Source organism: Crocodylus siamensis, chromosome 8 (genome assembly GCF_052110815.1).
Source record: "Crocodylus siamensis isolate JL-2025a chromosome 8, ASM5211081v1, whole genome shotgun sequence".
Classification (NCBI taxonomy): domain Eukaryota; kingdom Metazoa; phylum Chordata; order Crocodylia; family Crocodylidae; genus Crocodylus; species Crocodylus siamensis.
Genome location: NC_143402.1, coordinates 20,182,036 through 20,196,827, shown reverse-complemented (window position 1 = coordinate 20,196,827; position 14,792 = coordinate 20,182,036). Strand labels below are relative to the sequence as shown.

The 14,792-nt window shown below is 50.2% G+C and overlaps 1 protein-coding gene across 15 annotated transcripts in view; it reads right to left on the bottom strand.

The window, feature by feature from the left end:
- The window catches only part of ZC3H12B (zinc finger CCCH-type containing 12B), a 108,047-nt gene that overhangs the window by 78,687 nt on the left and 14,568 nt on the right, over nucleotides 1-14,792 (bottom strand). For 3 of the 15 annotated variants that reach the window (XM_090061790.1, XM_090061785.1, XM_090061795.1), the window contains exon 3: nucleotides 2,657-2,804. The exons of the other annotated variants lie outside the window; for them this stretch is intronic. The gene's annotated coding sequence lies outside the window, so the exon portion shown is untranslated. The remainder of the gene's footprint in view (nucleotides 1-2,656; nucleotides 2,805-14,792) is intronic. 15 annotated transcript variants of the gene reach the window in all.

Sequence of the window (14,792 nt, the reverse complement as noted above, 5' to 3'; positions counted from 1 at the left end):
GCCTGGGCCCCACGATGGCTCCAGGCTCACCCATCAGGGCTGTGCCATGGCAGCAGCAGCTGCGGCCCCCCTGCTTGCTGCACCGGGCAGCGTTTGCTGCTGCTGCCCACCCGGAGCTCACGTGCTGGGCAGCACAGAGGCGGCGGTGGCAAACGCTGCCCGGCATGACAAGCTGGTGGGGAGGGGGGTTGCAGCTGCTGCTAGCGTGGCAAGGTGCAGCCCCAATGGGTAAGCCTGGAGCTGGCGCGGGGTCCAGGCTACCACCAGGAGCGGCTTACAAGCTGGTGCTGGGCACAGGGGGGAAAAGCGGCCTTTCCCCTTCCCCGTGGCTGGGGCCCTGCGCTGCAGCCGCTTACAGCCTGCCTGGGGCTGCCCATGCCTGCTCAAAACAAAATGAGGGCAGGGGGTACATGGCAGGATGCCCTGCTTGTGCTCTTTGCCCCCTGCCCTGCTGCCCCCACCCATGAGATGTATTTTATTGCATGATTTGTTTTTTTTCTGGTTCTAAGATGATAACCCCCACTCCCAAAAGGAGTATTTCTGGTGGGCAAGGGGAAGGAATTCTGGTGGCAAAGTCAGTGGCAGGACTGACTGTCAAATTATGAGATGTTTACTGCTCAGCAGACTAATCAGCTGCCCAGTCAATGTTGCACTTCTACACGTGCGCCCCTATTATGCTGCAGTAAACAAATCTATTCCACAGCAGGATAATACTTGTAAGTACAAGTACTACCCTGCTCCAGAGTAAAAATCTCTGCAGCAGCACACATGTAGACACTGTCCCAGCTAACTGGGGCATAAAGGTGCTTCAGTGCAGGGGCTGCCTGCTGGCTAGCCCCACACTGAAACATCCTGGTTCCCCAGCCAGCTCCTCCACAACACATTGAGCCAGGGGTGCAGCTCCAGGCTGGCAGGCTGACCCTCCGCCCCACTGCCAACCAGGGTTGCTTCTACTTGGTTCAATATGATGCGATCCTAGGCACACACATAAACACGTGCCTGGGAGCAATAAACTCCGATGCAATAAGCTCTGGAGTTTACTGTATCACATTAATATGCACATGTAGACACACACACAAATGGCTAAACTGCTACAGACTAGTATCAAGACATAAACCAGGATCATGAGAAGAAAGTACGGCATACGTGTCTGTATGTTGCTGGGATTCTGTGATGGGAAACCCTTAGTACTACTCTAAATTTGAATGAAAAAGTACTGCACGTGATCCCTGGAATTGGATGCATTTTTCAGTTTCCCTTTGTGCTCTTTTTTTTCCCCCTTATGACCCCTCCCCTACCAATACATGTGATTTGCATTTACTGTTTTTTGTTTATGAAATCTACTTTCACTATGCGGGTGATCCTTTAAAAGGTGGATGCATTTAGCTGGCCTACCTTGCTAGCACTGTGTCATTGCATGGGAACTCCGATTAACTGATTATTTTATGTACTAGATCAAGAGTGTCAAACACATCTGTCCTCATAAGCCCCACAAGAGCAAACACACAGGGCTGGTCCAGCATTGGCAACTCTTGCAATGCACACCCTAGACTGGTCCTCCATTCAGCTCATGCCAGCTCAAGGCACATGTTATATGAGGAGCCAGCATGCAAGGCCAGTCCAGTGTAGGCACCAGAGAATGTGGCCAGCCTGTGAGGCCATGCCAGACTGGATGTGGACTCAGCAAGCAGGTCCAATTCAAAGAAGTGCCACATGTAGCGCGCACCCCATACCAGCCCCCTGTGCTGCCTGTAGAACCTATGGCACTGAGTCCAGCACTGTACAACACAAGCAGTGCAAGCCAGACTAGCTCTGGCACATGGGGTCAGTCTGAGACCCACAGACCAGATCACAGGGCTCCATGGGCCAGATCTTTGACACCCCTGTACTAGAATAAATGAAAAATACAGCTGTGGAATGACAAAAAAAATTATCCTGTCTAAACTGCAAAAGCAAATAATTCATACTAGGGCAGGGCTTCAAACCTGCAATGCAGTGCAATATAGCAGGGGTCAAATGAACACTACTGTGGATTGTGGATAGTGTACTAGTTCAGGAAAACAAATGGTGCAAACCAGGTAGGCTTCAGGGCACTTTACAGTCTTTTGACATTAGGTGAAGGTCAGAGCCACGGAGAATCCCCTTTTCCCATTACAAGTCTGGAATTCTAGGGACTGGAGAGACAAGGCTTCAAGTCTGCTTGGGGACTGGAAGCAGCTTCACTTCCAGAAGGTGCAGTTCTCACCTATGAAACAGAGACACTGTGCCCAGCAGTAATCTCACAGTTTACAAATCACTGGCCTCAAGACAAAAGGTTCTTGAGCAGCTGAAACACAGGCAATGAATCTTTGCCACTCTTACAGCACTAACAATTCAGGAAGCCAAGAATGATTCCAGCATTGCTGATTACTTGGTCACAACATCCAGCAGAGCATGTTGCATCTGCTGTTCAAACTAGATGTTACTTCTAATTAGGTTAGGTCTAAAGTTTTCCTGGAGACAGCCATCAACTCCTTGATGACAGTCAGACCCTCCCTGTCCTTTGCCACATTCATCCACCCAACCTGCCTTAACTAGTTCAAGATTCTCTTCGTAAGCCTCCTCACACCCTCCAGGCACCAGCCCTGGTATAACTTTATACACTCTCTGAAGGTACCTATGACACTGGATCATTCTGTGGAGGAGTCTATCAGCTTCTGCATCATCTTCTCTTTGCTCTGCTTGTTTTGGGCCCCCAAATTGGCAGGGCAGTCTGTAGTGTCATCATCTGAGTCCTTGAGAATCTTGGAGATGCAGGCGCTGACCTAGAAGGTGAGGAATGTAGCAGCATCTATGTGAGAGAAATTAAACCTTCAAATACCTGCAATTTTGCAGATGCCATCTTTAGAAGCTCTCACCAGACTTGGGAGTTACTGAGGCTTCTGCCTGCCTACCTGCTGGTACCCTATGTAGGCATATCAACCACAGGCCCCAATTCACCTAATATTAATGGATTCAAATCTTACAAAATGGATAAGACTGTAATTTTCACCTAGCACAGAGTACTGTGGAATACTGTTAAATGAAACATGATGTTAAGAAGCTATAACATACGCTCAATTATGTTTCATATGCAAATATCCTGGCTGTTTCAAAGCCTGTTCAGGTAAATAGCTCAAGTAACTGTTGAAATGAATATGTAAGTGTAAATGAAAACAAGCTATGCCAAACTTATTATGAAATTAAAACATGTTGTAAACCAGGGGTGGGCAATTATCAAGCGGCTCTCCAGCTGAAATACATTTTTGTGAGCTGTCAAGGGCTGCAAGAGTAGCCTCGCCCCTTGACAGGTGTCCCACTCCCTGGTCACCATCTTGAAACCAGAAGTTCCATACCAACCCCTGACCTTTGCCACCAGAAGTCCCTCCTCTTGCCTCCAGAAGTACTGCTTCTGAGAGGGGAGGGTTGTCATTCGGGAACCAAAAAAAAACCAAATCATACACTAAAAGTTGAACACTTACTACAACATATTTTAATTTTATTACAAAAAATATTTTTCTTGTGATTTGTGTTTGCGTAGTGTATACAGAGGTGACTGCATAACACAAAAATAAAGTCTTACTCTTGAATATTGTGGGGGGAAGTGTGGGGTGGGATTGGGGTGCATATGAGTATACGGTGGGGTGTGGGGGGTTTGTTAGGGAGTGTGGCTATGTGCGCTGGGGGCGTAGGGTATGTTGGGGGTATGTGGGGAGTTGTGAGGTCAGGGTGTGGGTGTTGGACCCTCCCCCCACACACAGCTCGTGGTACACAGCCCCCACCACCAACAGCAGCAGCACCAGCAGGTGGTGCACTGGTTAGGAGTGCTCGTGGTCACTGCAGGCCCTACTGCCCAGTGGCACATGGCTCATTACCATTGCACATAGTGGCAAGGAGTGTAGCCAAACCGGCCTGCCTATATCGTTTGGGGCTCCCCAAGGTGCACATGCAGCTCCTGGCTCTTGCACATGACCAAGGGAAGCCCCTCATGATAAAGGTAGCTGCCTTCCCTGGCCCCTGCCATGCAGGTCCTCAGACTCCGCCAAGCAACAGGGGGCAGGGCTCCCTTCCACTTCTGGTGGAGTCTGGGACCTGCACAGCAAGAGATGTGGAAGGCAGTTGGCTCTATCGTGCAGGACTTCCCCCAACAGTACGCGAGTGCTGCGAGTTGCATATGTACCATAAGGAGCCCTGCACAAAAGGTGTAGACTGGCCTGGCTGTACTCCTTGCATTAACGTGCAGCACTCGCAGGAGCTGCAGGCCACCAGGCAGCAGTGCCTGCACAGGCCACAAGCACCCCCAGCACCTTGCACCTGCTGATGCTGCTGCCACCGGTGGTGGGAGCTGTGTGCCATGGTGGGGGGACTCGCACCCTCCATCCTCCCACACCCTGCCCACCCAAGCTCCCTGCTCCTGCTGCCCCCTCGGGCATGGGCACCACACTCCTGACAGCCCAACACTCTGTACTCCTGCTCACCTGCAGCTCCCTCTCCCACCACCCCTGCCACTTCCCTACCTGCTGCCCAGAGTGAGTACGGCACCAGGGATATGACAAGGAGCTGCAGGACACCAGGGAAGTCAAGCAGGTCCCCCAGCAGCTGCAGCAGTGACATCAGCAACCCCACCCAGAAGCTGCGTGCTGGCTGGACTGGGCCCTTCTGTGCACCAGGGTGGGCGTGACGCACATGGACTGGGTGGGGTACAATTAGTGGACTGGGAAGGGTACAATGGTGAGCACCTGTGGGCCAGATGAAATTGCCTGGCAGGCTGGATCCAGCCTGTGGGCCATATTTTGCCTGCCCCTGTTCTAAACCACTTCAGTTTCTTACTCCCAAAAACATTTTATTTCTGCATTCTTATGGGGATGACAACTCCCTTCTGGTAGAAGTCAGCTGAAGGGTAATCTTTGGGTATAAAAGATGGCAGTCATACAACACCAGCTTCTAGACAAAGGTGTGAGCAGAATCCTTTATGCAAGCAACTGTGCTTCACAAGCTTATCATTTACTCTTCAGGAGGCAGATGGTCTACAGTGAACCAGAAGCACAGATTAATATCTAAGCTACTGCTCCTTGCATACACGCTATCCTGATGAATATAGGAGTTAAATCATGGCACCAGAGAAGTCAGAGAAGGGAAAATCCTTTGTTGTAAATAAATAATTCTGTTTAAAGAGAGACAGACATGCTCATTTTTCTCCTTATGAAAAATAAAGAACACTAGAAAACTTTTTTTTGTTTCCTGATCTAAAAAAACCTGAAACATATTTCTGTTTGGGTGGTTTTTAACCCTAGAAATATCAGGGATGTCAAGTCTCCTTCCTGGTTTTTTATGACGCACCTGTTGGGGTCTCAGATAACCTACTGGGGCTCTGTGAAATTTCACCGGCTGTTTCAATTCGACACTGTTTCGACTCATTTTGAGCTCAAAACAGTGAAAACAAATCAAACAACAGGCTTCGAAACAAAACAAGGCTAGTCAAAACGTTTTGAAACATTTTGAGTTTCGAAGCAACCAGGAGTCAGGTGGTGGGAGACAGGGTAGAACCAGGGCTGTGCTCCCAGCAGCAGCCGTGAGTACAGCCCTGGCTCTCCTCACCTCCTGCGGCCAGGTGGCGGAAGCTGATCACAGTGAAGGGAAGGGAACTGAGCCCCATCGCTCAGTTCCCACGCCCCAGCACTATGATTGGCCTGGGGAAAGGAACACAGCCCAGCTGGGATGGGGAACTCAGCTGGGCTGAGTTCCTTTCCCCAGCCTGATCTAGCACTGGGGAAGGGGGAACTGAGCAATCGGGCTCAGTTCCCTTCCCCAGCTGCCTGGTCCCAGGTGGCAGCACCCAGCTTCCCGGTCCCAGGCGGCAGCACCCAGCTTCCCTCCCTCATCTGGGAGGCAGATCAGGGGCCCACAGCCCCAGGAGAACTGGCACAGCCCCCACAGCCCTCCTGGGGTTGCAGGCCCCTATTTGCCAGCCAGATGAGAGAGGCTGCTTCGAGCTTCCCCATTATACCGAATTGGTAAAACGCTGAAACAGTCTTGAAATAGCCTCACTGATTCAACAAAGTGAAATGGAACAGCTGTTTCGAATTGAAATTAAATTCAAAACAAAATGCTGTTCTGTTGAAAGCTCGAAACTCAACTCGAAATGGAACATTTCGCACAACCCTATAACCTGTGTGTCCCAGGGCGTGGCGAAGGCACGAACCCCGAAGGGTCCAAGGGGGCAGCGCACCACTGGGAAAGGAAAGAGGAAGAAAGAATAAACAAAAACAACTTACCAGAGGCAGGAATCGCGACGGGGCTGGAAGCAGCGGCAGGAATCGCGGCGGAGCAGAAAGCGGCGGCGGGACCCGTGCAACTCATTAGCCGCGGTTTGTTTAAAGGAGAAACAGCTGGGAGAGAGGGGGAGGAGAACCAGCTCAGGAGGATAAGAAGGGAGAGTGAGTGGGCAGAAGAGGAGGGGAGGGGGCAAGAGAGCCTGGGGAGAAGAGCTCCAGAGTGCACTAAGAAGGTGGAGGAGCTAGGGAACGTTGCTTTCGACTCACAGGAGGAATCCGAATCGTGCCCAGGGGAAGACACTGCCGTCGGACCTGACAAGACCCAGGTGTCCCGACTGTATGTAACCCTGGGGGTACATGGAGAGCCGAGGCTAAAGGCTTCGTCAACTCAGGTAGAGGTCGACGGACATAAGAATTAAGAGGGAATCCTTACAGGAGGATGGACTGAGACCCCACGTCCAGGACAAGGGACCCTGACTGAAGCTCATTAAAGGAAGATTCCTTTGCTAGGGAGCTTAGCATATTTCATGGGGGCAGGATCCACGGCATTGCCCAGTACCCTACAAGGGGAAGGGCATTTAGATTAAGGGAGACAGCACTGCAGTAGGCATACCTAAACATTGGCCTAGGAAAGGTTGTGGAGGGACCTGGAGGGGGTTCCTGTAGCCTTGTGGTTAGTTTATTATTACTGTCATTACTATTGTCGCTTGTTTGTTAGTGTTATTATCTTTATTATTATTGTTTGGGGCTCTAAAGTTAGAAGGAGCCAAGGTCACTAAAGGTCAGACTAGCCAAGAAGGAACCGGGGCTTCCTGGGCCCCTGCGTGAGCCTAGCTGGAACCCAGAGGGACCCTACATCAAGTGAGAGTCGGCCGTCGGCAACCACGATAGCACGCCGCTGAGGCTGGGTCTAGGGCGAGGTACAGGGGAGATTGGAGCCTCGCAAAGAACACCACGCTTCGGCCTTGGGGAGGCAGCCGGCATCAGGCAATTGGACCCCTCTGCCACTGAAATATCATTGAAGTCGTGGCAGGTGGGATAAGGAGGGGGAAGACCACCTGAAATGGGAGATCGTGGGCCACTCCCTTTAGGGACGGAGCGAAAGGTTACCACCAGGTCCCTGGGCAAGGCGGCAAGGGACTGCATGATCGAGGCCCGGCGGGTGCACTATGTTATAATCTTCATAGCTTACCTAAAAGAGCAAGTGTACTGAACTTTAACACACACTCTCTTCCTGAAATGACTGAAATGTGAGTGTCAATTTGACCTGGCCCCCTGGGCTGTATCTGGACTGCAGAGTACTTCACAAGCCGGAACAGACACAACAGCAGTAACGGGTAAACACAGTCATCATTCATCATTCACTCCTGCCATGGACGTGGGATCCCAATGGGGCTCCACACCTCGGATTGCAACAGTAAGCCCCACCCCTGCCTGCCCCAGCCCCCTCTAGGAGCCGTGCAGGCCAGATCCAGTCTACAGGCTAGATGTTTGAGATCTTTGGATTAAAGTATTATTTTAGAAGATAAAGGACCAGATTCTGCTCCCTGCTCACTCTATTCCACATCACTGGGATGAAAAGCTGGCTTCAGCAGCCTGCACAAAGAAAATGCTTCACATACGGGATCCTTCCCAGGTGGAATAAGTTGGAATACTAAGCTCTAAGACCATCCACTTCTTTTCTTATAACTAGTAAGGGAAGCACCAAAGCTTGGCTAGAAAATATGGTGCTTCTGTGATCCAGTCTTTGGGCAATTATTACCACCATTAGCAGCCCCACTGATCTCCAATGACATGACTGCCTGGGCAATGGAAAAAGGTGGCAGAGAGACATCCACATTCTGCCCCACTGCTCAAGATCTGATAATCTACCCCCCAAAATTTTAGAAAGTTCAATTTAACTTCCATTCCTTCCTCAAACACACAGCTTTCACTCTCTTGGCTCAAGCAACAGTTTAATTTCACCAGTTCTCTCACCATTAGAGATTTTGTCTATGTCAGCCTTTCTTACGTAAAAAAACCTAGTTTTGCCACCCATAACAGCATCCATGGAGGTGCCAGTGTTGAAGAAACCTTCAGTGTTTTTAAGCACTCTGCCACCTGCTCTGAGTAGAGAAAACAAATGATGGAAAGAAAACCAAAGGCCATCACATCTTTTGGACTATAACAGTGTTTCCATGGTAGAGCTGAATCACTGGTAGCAACAGCAGGAAACTGGAAATAAAGCTTTCATAGACACAGGATCCTCCAGGATAGACAGCATTCTCTAACATGAAAACTGATTAAACATATAAGTTAAAAATATCAGTAAGGCCACCTTAACAGAGACTGAGGAAGCAATAAAGGCCACAAACCCAATTTTCAACTTTATGAGCAAAGTCATATGATTTTTCACTTGCAGATTATTTAGTATTTTTAAACTATTTTGCCCTTAAAATTCACAATTTCTCTCTGCCCTAAGACAATGTTTCTATTACTCTCCGTTCACAAAGAAAATCACAACTACAGAATTTTCTGAATATGTTTTGTAAAACTTCATGCTTAACATACATCTTTCTACAACAAAAAGGGGAAAAACAAAGCTAAATACGCATTGGGATAGTTTCCATTGTTAATCTAACAATCATATCTACTGTCAATTTCAATGCAGATTTCCTTTCCATAATAATTCTTGAGAATATTTTCCCCAGAACAAAAAGAAGCAGTAATTACACCGATTTCAATTCTTGCAAAACATATGGAATCAAAAGAACCTTATACGTGACCAAGAAAATGAAAAACCTTTATGGCTTTAAATCTGACTGTGAACAGGATCCACATTTATCCCTGCATCTCTCAGGCATATTGTCTTTTATGAAAAGGCATTTCTTATCTTAAAAAATAAAAGCTGAAGCTTATTATTATATTATTCTAATAAAAGAATGCCCAATAGGTTATCTCTTGCTTTAATTAGCCTGGGTTTTTACATATAAAATGCACTTATTTCTTATTCTATTAGTTGAGTATATTCTAAATACAGACTACAGCCATGACAATGACCAACTGTATGGCCTCATAAACAAATGCTTAAGTGAAAAACATGTGAATCTAAACATAGGACCGTTTTGTTGTTTTGTTTACCAACAGATACAGTTAAATGAGCAGTTAAAAATCTCCCAAATCCCAATGCAAGTATACCTGTAAATAATTAAAAGCAGGCAGTAAGAGAGTCTGGAGGCAGAGCTCTATGATTATAGCAGACAAGCAGCTGCACTATAGTTCAGGCAGAGAATTCCTTTCCATTTAAAGGCCGATTCATCTAAACACTTCAAAAAACCACATAGTTATTTAGTATGTGTCATGGGGGGGAGGGGTGGGGGGTGCATTAGTGTACCAAATCTGGAGTCATGTGAGGGGTCCCAAGACAGAAATCCCACAAAAATAAAAATATCTTTATTTTAGTACATTCCACCACCTCTCTTTTTTTTTTTTGCACTTCAGCGAGGATTCACTTTTTTGCCACTGAAAATTGGTAGCTTTTGGCCAATAAACATGTGTTGGTGACATAAAAGGTGGTGACACCTTTCCCAGACAGCAGCAGGCCTCTGGCTATTGCTTCTGCATCATGTACCACTGCCACCCAGGATACAATACTGCCCAGTTAGGCCTCTGCGTCCATGAAAACCAAAAAGATTGAGTTTACCAGTTTCTGAGGAAATGCAATTTAAGTGCAGCAGAAAGTGAAGACAACCCACAAACAATTTAAAACTAAAATCAATTGCATAAGCCTTTGCATATGTAGAAAGAACAGGAAAGGAAGAGTTACTAAGTGAAATCAGGTTGAGGACTAGCAGACTAGGAAGGAGTGTCATGGGGTGGTAGATAACAGGGTAAGGGAAAAACTGAAGGGTACTATCACCCCACATTCTCCTTTCCCATGTATGTATCAGTACCTGGCGAGCCCTGCTTCTCCGAGAATGCCTGTAGCCCTTCTCCTATTCTCGTTTATAATCTGAGATTTGGAGTCATGCCTCACTCCTTTTCCTCATCCGCTCTTGCATAAGTACAGGTAGAGGAAGAAAGTATGATTGGGGGGGGGGGGGGCCCTGAGTGTGCATGCACAAGCACATACCCACCAGCAAGTAAGTCCATCGTGGGGAAGGAGCATGGGGGGCAGAGTTTCATAGTTGGTAGGGCTGGAAGGGACCTGAGTAGATCATCTAGTTCAACCCCCTACCATGGCAGGAAAGAGTACTGGGGTCAAATGACCCCAGCAAGGTGTTCATCTAGCCTCCTCTTAAAGACCCCCAGGGTAGGAGCCTGCACCACTTCTCTTGGAAGTTGGTTCCACGTCCTACCCGCCCCAACAGTGAAGTAGCGCCTCCTGATATCTGGCCTAAATCTACCCTCTGCCAGCTTGTGACCATTATTCCTGGTCACTCCTGGTAGTTCTCGGGGGAACAGGGACTCCCCCAGTGCCTGCTGGCTACCTCTGACTAGTTTGTAACAGGCCACTAGATCCCCCCTCAGCCTCCTCTTATGGAAGCTGAACAGGTTCAGGTCCCGTAGCCTCTCCTCATAGAGCCTGCCCTGCTGCCCCCTGATCATGCGAGTGGCCTCCTCTGGACCCTCTCCATGTTGTTCACATCCCTCTTGAATTGCGGCGCCCAGAACTGGATGCAGTACTCCAGCTGCGGCCTGACCCATGCCACATAGAGGGGGAGGATCACCTCCTTGGATCTGCTTGAGATGCATCTGTGGATGCATGACAAGGTGTGGTTGGATTTCCTAACTGCATCCCCACACTGCCGGCCCATATTCATCTTGGCATCAATGATGACTCCAAGATCCTTTTCTGCCTCTGCACTGACGAGAAAGGAGTTCCCCAACCTGTAGGTACGGTGCCGGTTGTTCCTCCCCAGGTGCATCACCTTACCTTGCACTTGTCCGTGTTGAATCCCATCCTATTCTCATCCGTCCACCCCTGTAACCTGTCTAGGTCTGACTGCAGCCTATTTCTCCCTTCTAGCATACCCACATCCCCCCCCATATCTTAGTGTCATCAGCAAATTTGAACAGGGTGCCTTTTACCCCCTCGTCCAAGTCACTGATGAAGATGTTGAACAGTGCAGGCCCGAGGACTGAGCCCTGCAGGACCCCACTGCCCTCATCCCTCCAGGTCGAAAATGACCCATCCACCACCACTCTCTGGGTGCGGCCCTCCAGCCAGTTGGCAACCCATTTGACTGTGTGGGTGTCGACACCACAGTAACTCAGTTTCTTAATGAGAACGGGGTGAAAGAATGTCGAAGGCCTTCCTAAAGTCCAGGAAGACTATGTCCACTGCTATCCCTGCATCTAAGGATTTGGTGACCTGGTCGTAGAAGGCCACCAGGTTGGCCTGACAGGACCTGCCTGTAATGAACCCGTGTTGGTTGCCCCTAAACCTAATCTCCCCTGCTGGCCCCTCATGGACACGTGCCAGGATAATTCTCTCAAAAAATTTGCCCAGGATCGAGGTAAGACTAATTGGCCTATAGTTTCCTGGGTCCTCCTTCCTCCCCTTTTTGAAAATGGGAACCACTTTGGTCTCTTCTAGTCCTCTGGCACCACACCAGAGCACCATGAATGCTCGTAAAGTCGTGCCAGGGGTCCCGCAATGACCTCAGCTAATTCCCTCAGTACTCTAGGGTGGAGATCGTCTGGACCAGCTGATTTGAATACATCCAGTACCTCCAGAAGCTCCCTGACTAGTTCCTCACTAAACCTTGGCCTAGGTGTGCCTCCCCGGGGGGCTAAGAGGGGCCCAGAGGCAGGGTGGCTGTTCTGGCCCCTGCTCAGGAAAATGGAGGCAAAGAAATCATTAAATAGGTTAGCTTTGTCGTCTGGTGTGACAACCAAACTTCCTAGTGTGTCTTGCAGGGGCCCTATGTTACCCGGAACCTTCTTTTTGCCCCCTATGTATTTAAAAAAGGTCTTATTGCCCTTGATCAGGGAAACTAGTCCCAGTTCCATCTCCGCCTTGGCCTTCCTGGCTGCCCCCCTGCAGCCCCGAGCAACTGCAGTATAATCCTCCCTGGTGATGGCCCCTCCCTTCCATTGGGTGTGCATCTCCCTTTTAGCTAGGAGACATTCCTGGATGTTTTTGGTGAGCCACAGGGGCTTTTGCGCCTTCCTGCCCCCTTTGATCCATGTTGGGATTACCTCCATTTGGTTTTGGAGGATTGTCTCCTTAAGGAGCAACCACTCTTCTTGGACACCTGGCTCCCCTCCCCTCCGGGACCTCAGTGCTTCCCCGACTATTCTCCTTAGCTCATTGAAGTCCGCCCTCCGGAAATCTAGGGCTGCTGCCTTGCTGTAGGCCTTTGCCACCTTGTGCTGGATGGTGAATTCCAGCAGGCGATGATCGCTGTCGCCCACGTGGTCGAGCACCCGCAGCCCCCTCACCAGGTCGTCGCCTGCAGTGAGGGAGGGAGTGGGGCAGGGACAGAGGTGAATGGGGCCCTGGAGGCTGGGGTGGCTTATTCAGGGGCATGGGGGGGGGGGCCTCCTGCTGCTGCACACCCCCCCGGGGCGGGCACAGGGGACACTTGACTCCCGATCTGTGCTGTGTACAGGGTGGAGACAGCTGCCACTGCAAGCTGTGCTCTGCACCCTACTGCTGGTGCCCCAGCAGCCACACAATGCCACCTGCCTCCTGCAGGCTGTCTGCGCTGCATGTCTGGCAGTGCATTTGGCATTGCACAGCTGCTGGAGCACCGGCAGCGGGGTGCAGAGCGAAGCCCACAGCAGCAGCTGTCTCTGCCCTGCAAACAGCACAGATGGAGGGGGCACGTATCCCCAGAGCCTCCCACGACCCAACCCAGGGCGTCATTCAGGTGTTCCCCCCCTCCTCCCCCGCTGCAAGGGGCTCAATCTGCCACCCCCACACCCGTTCCCATCCACACATTTACCTGTTCAGATGGACACTGCTCCACACACAGCCAGGTTGGGCCAAGTTTCCAGCTGCTTGCTAGTCTCTCTCTGTCCACATCCCCCACCGCACTGCAGCCACCCAAAGCCCACGCCTGGGCTGCCTGTGTTTGGGGGGCTAAGTCCCCTTAGCCCCGGCCTTCTGCCACCTATGCACGTAAGACAAAACATGGGGGCACGTGAATGTGTCCAAGACATGAGCCTGGTTCCCCAATTTGAATGGATATTTGAAAGACACTGTCCTTTAGGGAGGTCTGAGCCCTGCTCAAGCGAGCTAGCACCAGGGAATCCTGCCCTTCTGATGGAATATAAGCCACTGTCCCAATACGCTATATGAGTTTCAATATGTATCGGAGGTATGCAGTAGAGTCCACTTTCCCAGTATTTGGAAGGTGAGCTTGCTTTGTGTGGATGACCCGTTAAGGATACAGCCATATCCACTTTTGACTCTTCCCACACTGAGGATAACAATAGCTGGAAAAGTCATAGTCTGGCCTCTGCAGAAGTTAGTACTCCCTGTCTGAAGTACTATGGACAGCTCCCGGTAGAGGATCTCCTCCAGACTACTGTGGAAAGCCAGAATCTACTGAATCACTAGAGCCACAGAGAAGTAGGGCTGGAAGGGACCTCCAGGGGTCATTTAGTCCAACCTCCTGCCTAAGGCAGGATCATCCACATCCAAACCATCCCATACAACCATAACCTAAACTCTACATAAGATTACCCTCAAATCTGAAACAGTACAGAGCTAACCCCCTAACCTTCTACAGATAAAGCAGGGGAACCACAGAGAGGCTGCAGAGCATGGTGGGAGAATCAGAGCTAAGAGGTATTTGAACAGAGGACACACTGGATACAATATACAGTATTTGGGAAAGCTGAGTGATGTGGAAGGGGCAAGAAGATAGCTGGTATGGTCCGGGTTCATAATAATACTGAAATAAAGTCACCAATATCGGGGGGGGGGGGTGGAGGTTCACCAATAGAGATTTTTGGAGCATATACCAATAGCCCATTTTTAAGGAGGCGTATTGTCCGATACCAATCAGATTTCTGATATGCAGCTCTTCAGCTTGAAGAGCTATATCCAGCTGATAAGTCTGGTGTGGCGGAAGGAGAGGAGGAGGGGCACAGATCAAGGCCCCTGTGGTGAGGGAGAGAATGGGGCTGGGGTGGGGCGGGGTATGGGACAGAACTGCAAGTGGCTAGTCCAGGAGGCAGTGGCCATGTGCCCTCCAGATCTGTATGGTGCGGGGCAGGTTGCAGCTGCATGCTAGGGCCAGGGCAGGCACAAGACTGAAGTGCGGCTCATGTGGGGGGAGGGGGAGGGTATGGGTAGGGAGGGGCGAAGCAGCTTCTCCCACTGTGCACGGCTCGTCCAGTGTTCATCTGGTGGTTCCCAATGCTGCTCCCACCACTCACCTGGGAGGGCATGGGGGGGGGGGGGGGGCACGTGCCCCCGGATCTGCCTGGCCAGGAAGAGCCCAGCCCCAACCCTCCCCACTCCACCCCACACAGATCCTGGGAAACATGTCCTCACCCCCCTTC